This window comes from Myxocyprinus asiaticus, chromosome 48, assembly GCF_019703515.2.
Source record: "Myxocyprinus asiaticus isolate MX2 ecotype Aquarium Trade chromosome 48, UBuf_Myxa_2, whole genome shotgun sequence".
In the NCBI taxonomy this organism is placed as follows: Eukaryota; Metazoa; Chordata; class Actinopteri; order Cypriniformes; family Catostomidae; genus Myxocyprinus; species Myxocyprinus asiaticus.
The window spans coordinates 3,010,980-3,033,854 of record NC_059391.1 but is presented as its reverse complement, the minus strand read 5'-3'; the positions used below and the strand labels follow the sequence as shown (position 1 = coordinate 3,033,854).

At 39.4% G+C, this 22,875-nt stretch overlaps 1 pseudogene; it reads right to left on the bottom strand.

The window, feature by feature from the left end:
* Positions 1 to 21,209, bottom strand: part of LOC127437235 (copine-8-like) — a 75,224-nt pseudogene extending 54,015 nt beyond the window's left edge.
* Positions 21,210 to 22,875: the final 1,666 nt, after the last annotated feature.

The window sequence follows — 22,875 nt, the reverse complement described above, 5'->3', positions numbered from 1 at the left end:
ACCCTAAACTTAACCATGATTTTTATAGGAAAATAAGTTTTGTGTACCATAGAAGTAAAAAACATCAGAGTTTGGAATGAGATGAGGGAAGCGTTTTACAGGTTATTGCCATAGATCAGTCATTTGTACTGCAGAAATAAATACGGAATGAGTCACCAAATTTGTTTACTGACGTTTCCTTTTTTTAGTAGTTTTGGAAAGGAGGCTAGCTAACATTTGATGCCTGTATTGTATCAATTTAAAATTCTCTTTGTTGATTGGTTGGTCTAAAAGTTGTACCTTTTCGGATGAGCCAAGTCATATGATATCTTACGATTTCGCCATCTCGTACGAATAATTAGGAGTTGTCATGAGACCATGTTGGTAGTTTTGTCATAAAGTTGGAATTTGCCTAATTTGCCTGATTGGACGAACTGATGTCAGCTACAATAAAAACAGAGGGAAGAGTTTTCTCCTCCCTTTTAAAAGTTGATAAGCCGATTTATTTTGCCTTTGGATCTATACGCTATTATATGGTTAGTTTAATTGTATTATTTTAATTGAGCATTTTTTTCCCCAGCTGTCCGTGACCCAGAACAGACCTGCAACTTTTACACAAATATATAAACGCACACACATTTGCATGCTGAATATACTCACAGGTCAAAGCGTAAATTTTGTCTCTCTTCAAAGAAGTAGTCGAGGATGAATTTGTGCACAAAGTCTGGATTCAGCGTGTTATCGATGACTTCTGTCCTGCCAAACTACAAAATAACATCAGCAGCATTAATAAAAGCACTGAACATTGAAAATACAGTTTCTGCACAGCAGTGTTTTTAAAAATGTACAGTGTATAGTTTAATAAAGATTATGACATCATACCTCTCGCCACTCCCTGTTGACCACCGTTTGAGTGTACAGCACACAAACTACACACACACACACACACACACAAAAACAACATGATAAATGCCATCTTGTTGGAGAGAGGAGGGGTTATTGTAACAGTGCAACTAAAATACAACATCTGAAATGAGTTTTCATAAAAGCTACTGGATTATTCCCAGGTAACAGTGCCATTATGTGTGTCCCCTTGAATTATTACTAGTTTAATTAATCAAATAATAAACTTAGTCACATTATTTAAATTATATAAAAAAAACTAATGTTATGGACCCACTTTATATTAGGTGCTTTTAACTCCTATGTACTTAAGAATTTAATGCAATGTACTTATTGTGTACATACATGTTATTGCATTGTACTTACAAATACCTGCATTTAATTGCATCTGTATTTACACTGTTAACCTTACAATGAAACACTACCCAAACCATTACCCCTACCCCTACTCCTAAACATACCTGTATATTTCCTCAAACTTAGTAGCAGCAAATGTGAATTTTGTAAGAATTTTGCAGAACAACATGTATTTACACAATACATACATTGTAGTAGATGAATGTTAATGTTAGTACATAGTAGTTAAAGACACCTAATATAAAGTGGGACCAATATTATTAAATAGACCCTTATTGTAAAGTGTCCTTCTTACTGTTTTTATCAGTATTTCATTATGTTTACACTTACGGTATATTAGCCTTGTTACTGGCACAAAGCACAAGAATAGTGACAATACAGTATTGTATGGTGCTGATGATATGTACAAGTTTAGGCCGATGAGACATTTCTGCACAGTCTTCAACCCTGTAACATTTAACATTTCGAGTGTAACAGGACTAGCAAAAGACAAGTTTTGAAAAAGAAATGTAAAGGATTTTTTTAAATACTATATTAGGGCTATCAATTGTTTACATTTTTTAATCTTATTAATTACATGAGATGTCGATTCATTAACCAAATTAATCACAATTAATCTGATAAATTAATATTTGCTGAGAAGGACCCCAAATAAAGATAAGTCAAAATATAATATAATGATCAAATAAATCAATGTAATTTGATATATGTATATAACATAATTCAGAAATTCAAAGACATTTTACTATTGTGGCAGATGAGTAATTAGACATTATGAAAGTCACTACAGTCCTCAGCAATCCATCTTGCAGACCAGGCTGTTCTCACAAGACACGGTCTCACGCATGTGCTATTTTTGTTGGTCTATGTGCACAAGTATCACACAGATGCTTTTGGAGCATTTCACTGTGGTTGCGTCATGTTTCACAGGTTTTCAGCATCTTGAGCATAAATGCTCAAGGGTGCTGTCAAGTGTAGTTTGAAACTTGGAAAAACAAGTCTCGAGACCCCTACATTTAGAGTTGTGCTCTGTCCAACTGTCTTCAAACGCAAGAACGCGCCCACCTCTTTTTATTGTGCTGCCTGCTCGTAAGTGTGGTTTGTTGCCTGTACAGCTGGAGCTGTGCTGACTGCCTCCCGCTGGCAAAACATCCGTAAGTCATGAGTAATTGTATTCAATTTTGCAATGCGGTATTTTTTTATATATATATAATCAATTGCACTGACTTAACATGTAAATCAATATATACTGTATATATCAGTGTGTGACGAGGAGGAGGGCGGGCCGGGCCGTGAGGACAAATGGTCGGCCCTGAATCGGGCTAATCAGCCAGGAGGGAGATGAAGACGAGCCAGAAGCGCCAGTTCGAGAGAGAAAGAGAGACGCACGCGGCTGCATTGTGTGTGTCTGTGTGTTTTCGTTTTATGTTGTTTTAAGTTCATTTATATCATTAAACTTTATGTTGACTGTTCAGCCGGTTCCCGCCTCCTCCTTACCCATCCCTTACCCCGTTACATTGGTGCCGAAAACCAGGAGGTAGGAGGGATGCACTGTCGTGGAGTCCTCGCTGCTGCTGCCATCCGCCAAAGGAGCAGCTGCAGCCGTCTGTCTGAGGATGGAGGGGTCACTGCCAGCCGGCAAGAACCGGAGGAACCGCTGCAGTCCGCCGAGAAGGGGAGGAGCGGTTCCATCCACCAGGGGTCAGAGGGCTCGCTGCCGTCTGCCGGGGGAGGAGCGAGCTGTCGTCAGCCAGAGGACAGTGGAGCAGTTGAGGACCGGGTGACAGCGTGTCCGGGAACCGGCGAGCAAGTTTTTCATTTTCTCTACTCTCTCTCTCTCTCTCTCTCTCTCTCTCTCTCTGTCACTCCACCTCGCTCTTTCCCTCTCCACTTTCCCTCCCCTCGACTCTCCCAGGGCTCCAGAAAGGCGGGGAAGTCCTGCTGGCAGGCACAGCTGGAACAGCAACGCCCCGCCTCCAAGAAGGGAGGGGAGGGGAGTGCATCATGCTGGGGGTTTCCCCAACCTGAGTCGGGCGATGGAGGAGTGTGACGAGGAGGAGGGCAGGGCCGGGCCGTGAGGACACACAGCCGGCCCTGAATCGGGCTAATCAGCCGGGAGGGGGATAAAGACGAGCCGGAGGCACCAGTTCAAGAGAAAGAGATGCACGTGGCCGCATTGTGTGTGTCTTTGTTTTATGTTGTTTTAAGTTCATTTATATCATTAAACTTTACATTGACTGTTCAGCCGCTTTCCGCCTCCTCCTCGCCCATCCCTTACCCCGTTACACAGTGATACTAGCAGAATTTCCTTTACCCATTCAAATGATATGAATTCCAAACTCACTGTGATTTCACAGTTTTATGAGAATGATCCTATCACAATATCATATATAAGTGCCTGCATATCAAATTTTCATACTGCATAAATTAAAATGAAGCTCTGGTTTGCTCATTACGTAAATAAATACATAAAAAATAATCAAAAGAGCACAAACAGACTTTTCTTTTTCAAAGAAGACATTATTAGCACATTTGTCTAGCATACATATACAGGCACGCAAGCACACACACACGCAGAAGTCATGCCAATTCATATCACGTGCAACAGCAGGTGGTTGAAATAATTCTGTTTCCTAACATATGCCTGACTGTCCGGGGGCCTTTCTGTAAACACGAGCCAATACCTGCCATCAGAGTGTGTCTAAAAATAGGCCTAATTAAAAAAAAAGACCATTATCATCCACTGAGCGTGTAATAATCACACACATTCATACTGGGTTTGGACCCCAGAGCGTCGTAGAGTTTACAGTGTGTGACTTTATGACCGCCTGTTCTCATATCTGTCCTGGGAATTGAATGTGTGTGTGGATTGAGAGATAGACCTCAGCTGTGTAAATGCTCTGATAAACTCTTAAACTTTTATTCTGTTCAGTTGGGTGTGTAAATGTATATGGCAACCTGAACACTTTCCAAAAATATACTTACATACCGAGACAATAATATGAACATTAAAGACTTGTGGTCGAACGAATATCAGCCGATTTATCGGCCTTGGCGATACATCGGTTGGCCACTATTAAAAACATACACAGCCCGAAATTCTGAGGGGTACGCACAAAAACATGCATCTTAAGATGTGGTGACACTAGATTTTGAGCATGCATAATTATTTCAGACACGCTCCAGGGCTTCTGGTTTTAATTAATAAAAAATCACAAATAACAAGTAATATTATATTCAAAATGTTAAAATATATCATCTACTTCATTTCCTGCAACAATAAAATCATGCAGCTTTGAATTATGTATTTGTATTGAGCCAAGGGATCAGTGTGTGATGTTTCGATCATCTACATGCCTTCTTGTCATATGAATTCGCACAACAGAGTTTTTCACAGTGGAATGCAAAATATCCTTACATGATCTTGCTTTTAAATGGAAGTAAAAGGGATTGTGGGTGGTTCACTAACCGCTATTGTGCATTGCATTTTTAAATTAAGTCACTGTCTTCCTTTTCAGCACAAAACACCTTATTTATATGTAAATTAGGCTTATTATAGATTGCGCCTTGTTTACAAAAGCCAGCATTATTTGCCTGGTGCAATTAACGTTGTATAATTGTATTATCAGAATTTGGCGTATTCTGATGTGTCATGTAAATGTGTTAACCTGATTGCCATGGCCAAACTAAGTCAATATTTAGCTTTCTTGAAATAGGAATAAAACGGATTCCATATTACTGTATTAATCAAAATTTTGGATCATGTAAACACCTTATTCAGAATATCCACTGTAACATATGCACATACACTATATTGCCAAAAGTATTCGCTCACCCATCCAAATAACTGAATTCAGGTGTTCCAATCACTTCCATGGCCACAGGTGTATAAAATGAAGCACCTAGGCATGCAGACTGCTTCTACAAACATTTGTGAAAGAATGGGCCGCTCTCAGGAGCTCAGTGAATTCCAGCATGGTACTGTGATAGGATGCCACCTATGCAACAAGTCCAGTCGTGAAATTTCCTCGCTACTAAATATTCCACAGTCAACTGTCAGTGGTATTATAACAAAGTGGAAGCGATTGGGAATGACAGCAACTCAGCCACGAAGTGGTAGGCCACATAAAATGACAGAGCGGGGTCAGCGGATGCTGAGGCGCATAGTGCACAGAGGTCGCCAACTTTCTGCAGAGTCAATCGCTACAGACCTCCAAAGTTCATGTGGCCTTCAGATTAGCTCAAGAACAGTGCGTAGAGAGCTTCATGGAATGGGTTTCCATGGCCGAGCAGCTGCATCCAACACCATACATCACCAAGTGCAATGCAAAGCGTCGGATGCAGTGGTGTAAAGCACGCCGCCACTGGACTCTAGAGCAGTGGAGACACGTTCTCTGGAGTGACGAATCACGCTTCTCCATCTGGCAATCTGATGGATGAGTCTGGGTTTGGCGGTTGCCAGGAGAACGGTACTTGTCTGACTGCATTGTGCCAACTGTGAAGTTTGGTGGAGGGGGGATTATGGTGTGGGGTTGTTTTTCAGGAGCTGGTCTTGGCCCCTTAGTTACAGTGAAAGGAACTCTGAATGCTTCAGCATACCAAGAGATTTTGGACAATTCCATGCTCCCAACTTTGGGGATGGCCCCTTCCTGTTCCAACATGACTGTGCACCAGTGCACAAAGCAAGGTCCATAAAGACATGGATGAGCGAGTTTGGTGTGGAAGAACTTGACTGGCCTGCACAGAGTCCTGACCTCAACCCGATAGAGCACCTTTGGGATGAATTTGAGCGAAGACTGTGAGCCAGGCCTTCTCGTCCAACACCAGTGTCTGACCTCACAAATGTGCTTCTGGAAGAATGGTCAAAAATTCCCATAAACACACTCCTAAACCTTGTGGAAAGCCTTCCCAGAATAGTTGAAGCTGTTATAGCTGCAAAGGGTGGGCCGACGTCATATTAAACCCTATGGATTAAGAATGGGATGTCACTTAAGTTCATATGAGTCTAAAGGCAGGTGAGCGAATACTTTTGGCAATATAGTGTATCTGCATGTGGCCAAAGGGAGGTAATTGTAGGTGATATGAAATGCAGGCAATCCTGAAAAGCGAAGCTACCACAGAAACGGTTTTTGGAGTGAGAATAAGAAAGAACAAATCATGATAAATCAATAAACATATGGGCAATAGCATCATAATAATCATAATGGCTTACATTTCACTACTCATTGTGCTCTTATGTGCAATTGTACAGGACGTGAATCAGAATTAATGAGTTGATGAAATTACTGTGCAGAATGCAGTGTAATAAATGGCACGAGCAAGCATTTACAGTATTTTCAGAGAAGAATTGCAGGATAACTATATTATGATTCTATGTATGGGTTACTCTCAGGAAACTGTGTCATTTGTGTGTTATGTGTGGTTTTATGGTTGAGATTCTTCTTATCAGTATGAGCACAGCATATGACAAATTCGCTTCAATATTCAAGACATGATGTCTTATGAAGCTGCCAAATCCTGCCATGAATATTACATCGAGCTGTGTGGACACACACACACACACACACAGGCGGCAGTGGTGGTCTATATTTAGCTGCTGGAGTCCCTGAATCTTGCGTCTTTGAGCTGGTGAACGCAGTGAGAAGATGCTGGATCATGTCAGCACATCTGCCACTCTGCAGAATATACCTATCTAACTGTCTGTCTGTCTGTCCGTCCGTCTGTCCATCCATATATATATATATATATATATATATATATATATATATATATATATATATATCATTTTAAATTGCCATATATGTTTAATGATTTCCAATTCCACTATTTGTTTGTGAGATATATTTTAGAGTACAACATGCAAACATGAAGTGGAGATCCAGGTCTTTCACTTATGCAATCTAATATTTGTATTCATTTATGGGATTTGTAGGAATTCATAGAAATATAGATGTTTGCATTTGAGAGAATATGTTACAAATAAAATATAAAACGTCATGGTTACTGGTGTAACCTCCGTTCCCTGATGGAGGGAACGAGACGTTGGTGTCGATGTAGTGACACTAGGAGTCACTCTTGGGAGCCCGAGACACCTCTGGTCTTTGATAAAAGGCCAATAAAAATTGGCGAGTGGTATTTGCATGCCACTCCCCCGGACATACGGGTATAAAAGGAGCTGGTATGCAACCACTCATTCAGGTTTTACGCTGAGGAGCTGATATAAGGTCCGGCCATTTCAGCGGGTAGTTCAGCGTTGTGGCAGGAGGGACCAACGTCTCGTTCCCTCCATCAGGGAATGGAGGTTACACCAGTAACCATGACGTTCCCTATCTGTCACTCACTCGACGTTGGTGTCGATGTAGTGACACTAGGGGTCCCTATACAAAACGCCACAAGGCTGAACTGTGTTACGTGAACTGGCGGTGTGTGGTGGGCAGACTTGCTGTGTGCCTCATAGCCAGCACACCAGGTCTCGACTGCCACAGGGCTCGGAGGAAGTCAATCAGGGAACAATATTTTGTGAACACTACTGGGAATTAACGGCGCACATCTTCAGCTCAAAAGGAGGTGGAAGGCACTATGTGCAAGCGATACACCCAGCCGGCTATCCCGGGCTTATCCGCTTGTGTTGCGTGCCACTACCTGGGACGAAACCGGTTCCACCCGGAGGTTGTAGAACCTTGCAAAGGTGTTGGGTGTTGCCCAGCCCGCTGCTCTGCAAATGTCTGTTAGAGAGGCACCTCTGGCCAAGGTCCAAGAAGCCGCTACACCACGGGTAGAATGGGCTCGTAGCCCTACTGGGGGTGGCATGTTTTGGGCGAGATATGCCATAGTTATGGCGTCAACGAGCCAGTGGGCGATCCTCTGCTTGGAGACAGCGCTTCCTTTCCGCTGTGCACCAAAAGCAGACAAAGAGCTGCTCAGAGATTCTAAAGCTCTGCATGCGATCCAAATAGATGCATAAAGCGCGCACCGGACACAGCGACGACAGGGCTGGGTCTGCCTCCTCCTGGGGCAGCACTTGCAGGTTCACCACCTAGTCCCTAAAGGGGTGGTGGGAACCTTGGGCACATAGCCCGGTCAGGGTCTCAGGATCACGTGAGAGTAACCTGGACCGAACTCCAGGTACGTTTCACTGACAGAGAACGCTTGCAGGTCACCTACACTCTTGATGGAAGTGAACGCAGTCAGGAGGGCAGTCTTCAAGGAGAGTGCCTTAAGCTCGGCTGACTGCAAAGGCTCAAAGGGGGCTCTCTGTATACCCTGAAGAACTACAGAGGTCCGATGAGGGAATGAGGCACGGCCTGGAGGGATTCAGCCTCCTGGCGCCTCTTAGGAACCTGATGATCAGGTCGTGCTTCCCTAAGGACTTACCGTCGACTGCGTCGTGGTGTGCTGCTATGGCAGCAACGTACACCTTCAAGGTGGAAGGGGACAGCCTCCCTTCCGACCTCTCTTGCAGGAAGGAAAGCACTGATCTGACTGCGCATCTCTGGGGGTCTTCCCGATGGGAAGAACACCACTTAGCGAACAGACGCCACTTAAAAGGCATACAGGCGCCTCGTAGTGAACATGTCTACCATCGCAGGTGGGAGACAGCTTAGGTCTTCTGCTTCCCATCCAGGGGCCAGACATGGAGATTCCAGAGGTCTGGGCACGGGTGCCGGATGGTGCCCCTTCCCTGAGAAAAAAGGTCCTTCCTCAGGGGAATTTGCCAGGGGGGAGCTGTCGCGAGGAGCGTGAGGTCCGAGCACCACGTCTGGGCGGGCCAGTAGGGTGCTACCAGGACGATCTGCTCCTCGTCCTCCCTGACCTTGCACAGGGTCTGTGCAAGCAGGCTCACTGGGGGAAACGCATATTTGCGAATGCCAGTGGGCCAGCTGTGTGCCAGCACGTCTATGCCGAGGGAGGCCTCGGTCAGGGCGTACCAGAGCGGGCAGTGGGGAGGATTCTTGGGAGGTGAACAGGTGCACCTGTGCCTGTCGAATCGACTCCAAATCAGCTGGACCACCTGAAGGTGGAGTCTCCACTCTGAGGGTAACCTGTTGAGGCAGCGCATCCGCCGTAGTGTTGAGGTTGCCCGGGATGTGAGTGGCTTGCAGCGACTTGAGGTGCTGCTGACTCCAGAGGAGGCGACGGTGGGCGAGTTGTGACATACAACGAGAGCGCAAACCACCTTGGCGGTTGACATATGCTACCGTTGTCGTGTTGTCTGTCTGAACTAACATGTGCTTGCCCTGGATCAACGGCCGAAACCTCCGCAAGGCGAGCAGAATTGCCAACAACTCGAGGCAGTTGATGTGCCAATCCAGTCGCGGACCCGTCCAGAGGCTGGCGGCTGTGTGCCCGTTGCAAACGGCGCCCCAGCCCGTTTTGGAGGCGTCTGTCGTGACCACGACGCGCCTGGGGACCAGTTCTAGAGGAACACCTGCCCGTAGGAACGAGAGGTCGGTCCAAGGGCTGAAAAGATTAGGGTTGGGGTGACAGACCAACGTGATGGCCACGCGGTGTGTCCTATGGCGCCATGGCATCTCAGGACTCGAGTCTGGAGCCAGTGCTGAAGCGGCCTCATATGCATCAACCCGAGCGGGGTGGCCATCGCCGAGGATGCCATATGCCCCAGGAGCCTCTGAGGGAGTTTCAGTGGAACCGCTGTTCCCTGTTTGAACGCCTCCCGCGACCTTGTCAGATCTTCATGCACTTCCGGGAAGAAAGGAACAGGGGCGGGGCGTGGCTTTGAGCGGCGCCGTGAGCCCAGGAACCAATCACCGAGCCGCGAGGGTTCAGGGAAGAGCGGTGAAATCCACTCTAACCGACGCTCGCGGCTGCCCGGGAAAGCATGTCATCATCTCCGCGTCAGCCTGTGACTGGGCCTGTGACCCAGCTGAGGCTTCCGACTGGACGAGCCCGCTCTCTGATGCTGCGCTCGAGAGCTCATCACTTTCGCGGGCTCCAAATAAGAGGTCGAACTCGCCGTGAGACGAGCTGGCGGACTCACCCGGAAGCCCGATTGGGGCAGCTGAGCGTGCTGGGGAATGGGAGGTCCCCAAATCGCCCCCAGTGCTAGCCGCGCTGGCCTCTTACCCGTGGGTAAATGGACCGAGGCGGAAGCCTCTGTGGTGGCTCGCTTTCTTACGAAGGCGAGCCGCGACCGCAACGTTGCCATGGACATATTCTCGCAATGAGAACATGACCATCCACGAACACTGTCTCCACGTGAGCAGTGCCCAGACAAGAAAGACAGTGATCGTGACCGTTAGAAGGCGAGAGATAACGAGCACAACCAGGAATAACACACAATCGGAAAAGCATCTTTAAAAAGATAGGGCAACTGTCGTTTTTATGACATTTTGCAGGGCTGTACGTTTAATTAACTAGGTGTTAGCAATAGTGCTAGTGCTACTCCGTCACGCTGAATTATTGAAAAATAATGCATTATTCAACGATCTGTTGTCAGTTATTCCTTACATATACAGTAGCTCTTATACCGTAGTTGAGAAGAGCTGTCCGACTCACTGTTTTCCAACATTTTTTTTTTTTAATTCAGCATTTTGAATATGATGTATTCGCAGCTCCTTCCTCACTATGGGATAGTAAAGTGTCCATCACAATGATATGTTAATATTAATTAACATATCACCGCCTACATTTACATGTCAACATCTCTTCAATAATCAGCAACTGGCCCATTCTGATGAACAACAGTTAACTACACCAGCGCGCTGATTTTAGCCAACCATAACAGCACTCATTTACATAAAAGTCTTAAAGGTACAAAGATATTAAAGGGTCAGAGATAGAGTGAAAAACGGTCATGAAACACTAAATTCTTACTATTCTTACTGCAAAAAGGTCTTGCTTAAGATTATAAGCAGCAAAGTGTAGAATACGACCCCTTTAAGAGAAGATAGACATAGTCCACTTTGCCAATTTTGCAAGAAAATATAATTTTCTTCTAATATAAACAAAAGCTTTTAGAGCATATAATGTGTGTGTGTGTGTGTGTGTCAGATGCAGTCAGTGCAATCAGCCGTTCAGCACAATGAACAATGCGATGCCTGCAGTCAAAAGCATGTGTATGTTCATTAAAGCTGTGAATGTCAACGACTGTAATCAGCTGAACACAACATCTGGATTTCACACACTGACACACACAATAACAACCGCACAGAGCAACAAAAATTTATATGCAATACACTCTTCCACTTTTGGACGAATGCATGCAGGCATACAACGGGCATTTCATGCATAATCAAGAGCGCTAATAAAACTAGATAATAATTAAGGCAGGTAGGCAGAATATTGTGCACTAATGAAGCCCCCTACAGTGATTAGAGCTCTGTTGATGAGTGTGTTAACTGTATCATGATCTGAGTCCAGTCGTCTACTGATACCATTTCATTTCACTACTGATAAACAGCTTAGTGCATGCTAGAATAAATTAATGTTCATTTTATACTGTAGTATGTGTGAATAATGATGCTAAAAACTTACTTGGATCAGATTTTGAGAAGGTGTCTCTATCCAAGAGGTTTCTGAAGAAAGAAAGAAAGAAAGAAAGAAAGAAAGAAAGAAAAAGAAATATAATCACATGTAATTACATGAGACATTAATAATAATCACAATAAGCAATGCAAGTAATATAGTTCATTACAGATTATAAGGTGATGATAAAGATGATAAAGTTAACAATCAGAATCAGAATCAGAATCAGAATGAGCTTTATTGCCAAGTATGCTTACACATACAAGGAATTTGTCTTTTTGACAGGAGCTTCCAGTGTACAACCATACAAAAACAATACAAAAACAGCAGCAAGACATAGATAATAATAAAAAAATAAAAAATACTTATACACATACGTACATACACACACAAACATACACATACACATACGTAGTGCAATTTAATACAAATCTGTTATCTGTTATTTACAGTGTAAATACAAATCTGTTATGTACAGTGTAAATACAAATCTGTTGTGTACAGTGCAAATGTTTTTTTTTTGTTTTTTTTTTTTCAGAGGAATGAAATGGCAGAAGAGGTTGGAGTGTTGGATAAATATAAAAAAGACTAAACTGTGTATTGCACATAGTTATAGCTCAATGGGGCAATTTAACTGTTCATGAGATGGATAGCCTGAGGGAAAAAACTGAGAGTTGACTCAGTTCATCTCAGTTCTACAAACTAGGTGAAGAGTCACAATTGTCTCCTAGGGCAGGACATTTAACCTCAGGTCTCTCTAGGGTGGAGAAATTAACTTTGCATCTGTGAAATAACATTTAACTCGTCATGAACATATCAGGCCAGTATCAGAGGAGCACTGAATCACTGAATTATATCTCATGTTTTCACAGGCACATATCAGACACTGATCTCTTCTGACTGAACAGAGTAAAGGCAGTAGCTTTGAAAATCACTTTCATAAAGTGACATCAATAACAGGAAAACCTGAATCTGAGCATGCTATGACGAAAACATAGGACACTCTCTTAACTAATCCACACTGTTCTCAGAGTTTCTGACTTTATTACAAATGTTATGAAAACATAATCCTTTTAGAATTATTTTAATTGCTGGTATACATTTGCAGACTGAAATGACTCATAGCACGATTTAGTCCAGACACAAATAAACATATACTGTATATTAATGTATATATTGTGTGAAAATCCTCAGAATATGTGTGTGACAGAAGCTGCACTGCGGTAGCATTTTCCAAAACCTAACTGACTCTATAACTCATAACCCTGTCTGAATTACATAACTCATTACCCCAAATACAATTCATGACCCGAACTGATTATTTAATCCATAACCCCAACTGAATTATATAACTCATAACCCCAAATCAATATACAATCCATAACCTCAAGTGATTATATAATCCATAACCCCAACTGATTATATAATCCATAACCCCAATTTAATATATAATCCATAACCCCAATTGATTATATAATCCATAACCCCAAATCAATATACAATCCATAACACCAATTGAATATATAATCCATAACCCCAATTGATTATATAATCCATAACCCCAATTGATTATATAATACATAACCCCAAATCAATATCCAATCCATAACCCCAACTGAATATATAATCAATAAACGCAACTGATTATATAATACATAACACCAATTGAATATATAATCCATAACACCAACTGAATATATAATCCATAACACCAATTGATTATATAATCCATAACCCCAACTGATTATAAAATCCATAACCCCAACTGATTATATAATCCATAACCCCAAATCAATATCCAATCCATAACCCCAATTGATTATATAATCCATAACCCCAACAGATTATATAATCCATAACCCTAAATCAATATCCAATCCATAACCCCAACTGATTATAAAATCCATAACCCCAACTGATTATATAATCCATAACCACAAATCAATATCCAGTCCATAACCCCAACAGATTATAAAATCCATAAACCCAACTGATTATATAATCCATAACCCCAATTTAATATATAATCCATAACCCCAATTGATTATATAATCCATAACCCCAAATCAATATCCAATCCATAACACCAATTGAATATATAATCCATAACCCCAATTGATTATATAATCCATAACCCCAATTTAATATATAATCCATAACCCCAATTGATTATATAATCCATAACCCCAAATCAATATACAATCCATAACACCAATTGAATATATAATCCATAACCCCAATTGATTATATAATCCATAACCCCAATTGATTATATAATACATAACCCCAAATCAATATCCAATCCATAACCCCAACTGAATATATAATCAATAAACGCAACTGATTATATAATACATAACACCAATTGAATATATAATCCATAACACCAACTGAATATATAATCCATAACACCAATTGATTATATAATCCATAACCCCAACTGATTATAAAATCCATAACCCCAACTGATTATATAATCCATAACCCCAAATCAATATCCAATCCATAACCCCAATTGATTATATAATCCATAACCCCAACAGATTATATAATCCATAACCCTAAATCAATATCCAATCCATAACCCCAACTGATTATAAAATCCATAACCCCAACTGATTATATAATCCATAACCACAAATCAATATCCAGTCCATAACCCCAACAGATTATAAAATCCATAACCCCAACAGATTATATAATCCATAACCCTAAATCAATATCCAATCCATAACCCCAACTGATTATAAAATCCATAACCCCAACTGATTATATAATCCATAACCACAAATCAATATCCAATCCATAACCCCAACTGATTATAAAATCCATAAACCCAACTGATTATATAATCCATAACCCCAAATCAATATCCAATCCATAACCCCAACAGATTATATAATCCATAACCCCAAATCAATATCCAATCCATAACCCCAACTGATTATAAAATCCATAACCCCAACTGATTATATAATCCATAACCCCAAATCAATATCCAATCCATAACCCCAACAGATTATATAATCCATAACCCCAAATCAATATCCAATCCATAACCCCAACTGATTATAAAATCCATAACCCCAACTGATTATATAATCCATAATCCCAAATCAATATCCAATCCATAACCCCAACAGATTATATAATCCATAACCCCAAATCAATATCCAATCCATAACCCCAATTGATTATAAAATCCATAACCCCAACTGATTATATAATCCACAACCCCAAATCAATATCCAGTCCATAACCTGAATTGATTATATAATTCATAACCCCAAATCAATATCCAGTCCATAACCCCAACAGATTATATAATCCATAACCCCAAATCAATATCCAATCCATAACCCCAACTGATTATATAATCCATAAACCCAATTGACTGTATATTCAACAACCCCCAGTAGATTGTGCACTTGATGGGCCCCAGACTCCCCAGTAATGATGAAAGCCTACAAATGCCCCTGCTGTGAAACATGCTGTACAATATCTTTCTTTCTTTCTTTCTTTTTTGAACATCTTAGACCACTTAGCTTGGTTTACATGCACTTTACATTAAGTTTATTTCTATATATGGTGATACCCATTTATGATGCCTAGTTCAGAAAACATAACATGTTTCTACCCAACATTGTTATTACTAGATTCAGTTTATACCCATTTGTAATGTATATAATTATAGTTTTATATAGTTTTCATTTATACTTTTTTGTGTAAAAATTAATACATAACTCTAATCATTTTTATCTGGCGCGCAGGGGGAGTGACTTGAGGGTCTCGCCTAGGGTGCCACATGGGGTAGGACCAGCACTGAGTAAAAAATCGTATTCTATGGGCAGTGACTAGTGACTTTTAGGCACTCAGTGATGCAAATAGAAACTCTACTGATTAGCCTTTAAGTAAAGTTTGTGCACTTTAGACTGTTAATGAATCCATCACACCTCACGGTACACAGGATACAAAATGTATGCATGCATGTATGGTTTATGTTACTGTGCAGCTGACACCATCTACCAACTGTTATGACTGAACTGCACGGCAGGGATTATCACAAGCTAACAGAAATTTATGCAACTTCAGGAAATGTGCAGCCACGTGTTTTTATTCCAACGGGTGCTTGATACTAGTGATGTGCAAAACGACATAATTTCGAAATCAACTTGTCACTGGGTTACCTAAACGATTACTCGACTAGTTGGTCTTTAGAAAGCGCTGAATAATTAGGGTCCACCAGACCCCATTCAAATTTGTTTCTTAGGGGGAGAATCACACAGAATGAGTTGAAAAGAAAAGACAATCCAAGAATGAGCAGCCTTTAGACAGACAGATATTTAACCAATAAACGTACTGCATGTACATATAATATTTTAATGGACAAAACAATTGTATTCCTCACAAAAAAAAAAAAAAAAGAAAAAGAAAAAAATGACAATGTGTGGAATATGTAAGAGAGAGCCTCTTTTATGAACCCTTTCAACATATATGCCCATCCCACAGGTATTTCAAGACGAAACATGTGTCCCACTCCCTCCCTATTCTGTAACTCCATGTGCCACCTGAAAAGGGTCAAACCCAACCATTACAGAGCCAGAGTACCGCAAACGCTTAAGAACGAGAATACTCATAAAACATTTACATGGTCTTTTCCCCTCAAAACAGCACATTCCCATTTCAAATCCCAGCACATCGAAAGCCCTCTGCCCACATCACATGCTCACCATCATAAACAACCCCAACTGCCAATCACACCACTGACACTGTCCTCCTCTGATTTTAATTAATGTTTAGCCCTTTTCCTCTTCCGGACTCATTCCACATTCATATTTACAACATGCTGATAAAACACAGAGGAATAATTCATGAGGAATTTAATTAAACCATGAAGTGGGATAAACTTTAATATTGCTAATGAGGCCGAATCCCCTGTGGCGTTTAAAAAATATAAAGCCCGTGTCCAAACACACTCTCGTAAAGATCAGCACATTGATGGGCAATTGATGTCATTATTGTATTGATGAGAAGAGCATAAAATCATTATTTATTCAAAATTGCTAACTTAATCATATGTGATAATGAGGGCTGTGAAAGGGCTATTAAACCAGTTTAATAAAGAAAATGCTTGTGTCAGGAGAAATTACAACATCATTTTTAACACATCTTGATACATGAGTGGGGTAAAACTGTTCTTAATGGCCACTATTACAAATGCAAGGATTATAATTTCAAAGGAGGTTTAAGGAGATATAGTCACATGTATGTTGCAGTATAGGGCAACAAATTTAATATAGCATTAAAAAAAACAATTACATTTAATGTTAAAACTGACCGCTGCGGTTGCCAGAAATGTACTGTAAATATACAGTCAATTTTGATGTTTGCTTAAAGTATGAAAAATATGGATTGTTCATACATTTTACTGATTGAGCACATCAATTTAACAATATTTTACGTAAACGTAAATGGATTTTTACATAAAATATACTTTAAAAAAATTAACTATAAGATAATTCACACTTTGTATACAATATTTACATTAATTGTACATGAACCGCTGAAAGTAAACATATATTTACTAAACATTTCATTTTTTAAAACATAATTTTAACAACATTTTACTGTAAAAGTATATGTATTGTTAAATAATATAATGTCAATACAAACTATTATAAAATTCATTCTAATTTCAAAGGAAGTTTGAGGAGATATGTATGGGATAAAGTACAGACAGTTATCACAAAATAAATCCTGACTAGATGATCTTTTATCAGCCTGAAGAGGTTTATTTTGCAATAACAACCGGCTGACTGTACATTATTCCATTTATTACATGGCTACTAACCAAATAAATAAATACGTGGATATAAAATATTGATTTGCATTAAAATTATGTAATTATGTGAGAAGAAAAACATCGCTGAACAGCTGAGTTCTGTTGGTGTTTATTTTCTAAAAATGACCACCTGACTGCTCGTTATTCAGCCTATTACTAGTAAGACTACTTGCCAAATAAGCAAATAAATGTACATTAAACACTGATTTGAGTGTAAATTATTTTATTAGCTTACTTTTAGAGATTGCACAGTGATCCAAGAAGCAGGAAAGTTGACTCCCAAAACACGGATTACTGGTCTGATAAATCTTAATCTCCGGATGTGCGGTTGCTACTGAGAAATATCAGACCACTAGATGGCGCTATTGACCAATCAAAATCAAGTATTCCAGAGCGCCACGTAATAAAGTCACATTAACTGTATGTTGCAGTATAGGGCAACAAATGTAATGTAGTGTTTAAAAAATACAGTAAAAACTGGCAGCTGTGGTTGCCAAGAATCTAAGGTAAAAGTACAATAACAATTTTTCAGGCTTTATGGGATGGCATTTTTTTTATGACTGTATATTTTTCATACTTTTACTTATTGAAGATATCATTTTAATTTTACTGTAAATGTATATGTATAATTAAACAATATATAACTATAATATTATTCAAACTTTATACTTCTAAACACTTACAGTATATACAATTATAAAAACAATATTTTTAGCGAAAGTATATGTATTGCTAAAAGTAAACAAATCTGTACTGCGCTTTTTACTCATGCAAACATAATTGTAACAATATTATTCTGTAAAAGTATATGAAGTGTTAAATAATATACATATGCAACAAATTGAGAAATGTCATACTTTGTACTAAAATACTTTTACTTTTTACATTAAAATACTTGTATTGTCTTTAAAAGCAATATAATTTTTTCACTTAGTTAACCAGTCAACAAGGTTTTTTTTGGTTTTTTTACTGTAGAATTTTTACATTCTTCTTCCATTAGAATTAACTTTTTTATTTTTATTGTGTACAAATGCATTCATTCTTATTGAGATTCATTAAACTTACGCTGAACTTGGTTGTATAGTGTGGATCAGATTCCTTATGAGTATTATTTGGTTTCAAAACTGACGGGTTATTCTGGCATTTGTGAAGAACATTTGACCTGAACCTACTGCATTCATGAGTTTGACTGACTGATACACTGAAATCAATCACTTCTGTGTTTGTAGTTTTTAAAGACTGCAGGAAAGGTTACTGACTTCTGCTTCTCATTTTCCTCTTTGTCTTTCAGTGATTATTGATATGACCCCCAGCACGAAGGGGTCTCGCTTCCATATGCTTAGACTAAACAAGTCAATGTGTCGATATAGAGGCTCGCTGCCTCTTCACTGCCAGAATCCAAAAATAGCTTCTGCTTTCACCTTCAGAACTATCAGCGACTAACTTGAGTATTTTGTCTAAATCCTGGACACAAAAATTTGTATTTTACTTGTTAAAATGTAACAATATGAATAGGATTTTTTCGGTAAATGGTTTGAAGATGTGGAACATCTCACATATCTTAGTGACACATTGTAAACATAGTAAAAATGTTAGTAATTTAACTTTAATGGGGGAAACAAAATACTCTGTTAATTGGTTCACTATAACTGACATAATATACTTTGTGGATATTGATGTAACAGTACATGTATTGGTAACACTTTATAATGATGTTCCCTTTCTTAAGGGTTTATAAAGGGGTTCATTAATGACTAATAACTCATTAAAAATGCATTATAAATTATTTATATACAGTTATATCAACATGCATAAAAGGCCAAATTTCATCTAATACTTGCCATATAGTCAGCTTTGTTTATATTTATGACTGTAATGTCTTGACTCACTTGTGTTTTCACTTTTCTTGTCAGGATGATGTCAAAAGAAAGATTTTATCTAGTAGTTACCTACTTTACCAAGTCCTCTGCAAAAACACTTTTTAGCTCTTCATGCTCATTCACAGCAGATATCATATAATAAAGCCTGATGAGCATTATACCAGACTGAACTTTATCTACAGGTTTATAATCTTGTGAAATCCTTTAAAAAAATGCTTCATATGCGTTCACTTTACATTAAGGTACATTTTCAGAGGCTACTAATGTTGAGTAAGTGTTATTAAGCATTTATAACATGTGAGGTAAAATTATGATTTGGCAAGTACTGCATGAAAGTCACCCTTTTTATGCATGTTTTTATAATTGCATATCAATGATTTCTAAAACATGTATACATGATTTCTTAGTCATTAATAAACCCCTTTATAACCCTGTTATAATTTTTAAAGGTTACCTGTGTAATTATACTGTAAAATACTGTACAAATATTTTTAAAATAAAAAGTATCAATTGTCTTAGAATTAACATTTAAAATGTCTTATATTTAACAAAAAAATGCTGTGTAAATTACTCTTTAAGTTTGGGAGAAATTGTGTGGTGTATAGTGACCCACAGCACTGCTCATTTATTCAGTTTAATTCACAGCAGACCCTGATAACACACAGCTCAGGTGTGAAGACCGATGCATTCTTAAAATGCAAGACGAATAGGCTGTATAGTGGTTTTGCGCATCAATATAACTATTGTGTGCTTTGAACAAAGCATCTGATTTCAATTCTGAGGTCTTTATGAGAAGTTTAAGGAGTCTCTCTGGATGTAGGCCACCACAATGCTTCTCAAGACATCAGCGCTTTCTTCAAGCATGCACCGATTATGCAACACTGAACAGAGAGCTGTCTTATGGCATGCGCAAGACATGTACAGTCTACATAAAAGATGCATTCTATAACCTCACAATTATGGAAATACGTGTATATAATGCATAATAAATCATTTAAGTTTTGTAATGCATTCATTTAATGAGCTGCATGTTCTTGTCAATAATTATAACCACAGTTATATTTTCTGTACCATGTTATAGCTTATACTAAAAGAGTATACAGTAATGCATTAGAATCAATACCCAATTTAATGTGTTATATCATGTATTTTAATGCATTGTATTTTTGGAGGTGTATGTAACCTCCAGAATAGTGGTTACGATTCTTTATGACTATATAATACATTAGAATATGTATTATGAATACCTTTATAATGCATACAGGCTCGAATAATCTCTTGTATTTGATCAAATATTTAAATACATATTGTCAAGATTCCTCGTGATGAATGCATAATTGTGATTTGTTGCAATATCAGCAGCACGCGCTTGGCTAATTATTCTGCAATCAAATGGTGCAGCACAATAACAAATAAAAGGCTTTAAATAATGCACTTTAATATCAGTTATGCAAATACAAAATTTACAAAAATGGATACGAAAACAGTTTCTTTATATGACGTGCAAAGAGAAATGCTGATGAAGCCCTAAATTACCGCAGGCGTTGCATGTTATCAGAGAAACTCCACGCATCAGTCGTCTGATGCACGGAGCTGCACTCCTGACAGAACCCACGCGCTTCACTCACCTGCACGACACGGTGATCTCAACTTTCGTGGCGGGAATTACTGCCGCGAGCGGCTCGAAATCCGCCAGACTCGCCATGTTCATCATAGACATGATGCTGGGTGAGCGCTAGAGAAACACTGCGAGCATCCTTCAGTCAGTGGCAGTGGAATGTGTGTGTGAGTGAGTGGGGGGGACACACAGCTTCACACGCGACGTCACAGGGCAGGCGCGCGATCAGTCCACGCGTGAGAGAATTCCTGCCAGTCAGGCGCGTCAGCGCGAGCAGAGCTGCGTGACAGATGTGTGCACTGTGCACGATCCCCTTAAATAAATTACAATAATGAAATCATGCTATATCAAGCTTGTATATAATGCTTTAAGTGTGCTTTTGCAAAGTGCTTAATATTTATTTGCCTATCAATAAATGTCCTATACAGTATATCTAGTAGGCTACATTTGTTCTGTGTCCGTACTTATATTTCTATACCTGTCATATATCTACAGTAGGCTATATTTGTTCTAAACCTAATATGTTCTATTGCCTATACCTGTCCTGTCTGTTCTGTATCTGTACTTACTGTATATCCATACATAGTCTATCTATGCCTGTTCTACACCTATAGTATATTTATTCTATGCTTACACTTTTATATATATATATATATATATATATACATACATACATACATACATACATACATACATACATACACACACACACACACACACACAAAAAAGCACAAACAAACAAGCAGCTATATCACCCTGTAGCTCAAGACTGGTTGCCCACTGAAGCTAAGCAGGGTTAAGCCTGGTCAGTAGCTGGATGGGAGACCTCTTGGGGAAAACTGAATTTGCTGTTGGAAGACATATTAGGGAGGGCAGCAGGGGGTGCTTGCTCTGTGTGGGGCCTAACACCCCAGTAAAGTGATGGGGACACTATACTGTAAAAAAAGGCACTGTCCTTTGGATGAGATGTTAAACCAAGATCCTGACTTTCTGTGGTCATTAAAAATCCTAGAGCACTTCTTGTAAAGAGTAGGGGTGTAATGCTGGTGTGCTGGCTAAATTCCACCCACTAGCCCTTCTCAATCATGGCCTCCTAATAATCCCTATCTACTAATTGGCTCTATAAATCTAATTTCTCCTCTCCACCAATAGCTGGTGTGTACTGGTGCACTATGGCTGCTGTTGCATCATCCAGGTGGATGCTGCACACTGGTAGTGGTTGAGGAGAGTCCCCTGTTCACTATGTAAAGTGCTTTGAGTGTAGTGTCAGAAAAGCACTATATAAATGTAATGTTCATTCATACATATATTAGGGCTGTCAATCGATTAACATTTTTAATCGAATTAATTACATGGTGTCCCAATTAATTAATTGCAAATAATCACATTTACAAATATTTGCTGAGAAAGCCCCTCAAATAACAATAATTCAATATATAATGATGAAATATATATATATATATTATACAGATAATTAAAATGCATTACATTCGTGTGGCAGAAGGGTTAAGCATTGATAAGACAATACAAAAAGCAGCTTTAGAATACAATGTATTGTTTATTACCATATTATTGCACATAAGCCAATCATTGGCATACAGTTCACAGCAATCCATTTTGCAAGTGAATTTGTCAGTCAGTTTGAGATTTATTATGAGGTCTTGTTTAAGGACCCATCAATGTACACCTGTGTCAGACAGATGCTTGTGTAGCGTCTCAGGTGCGTAGCATCTTTGGGGATTCTTTTGCTGATACAATTTCTATGTTTTATAAAGCAATTAACAGTTCCGTTGTTATTAATTTTGAAACTT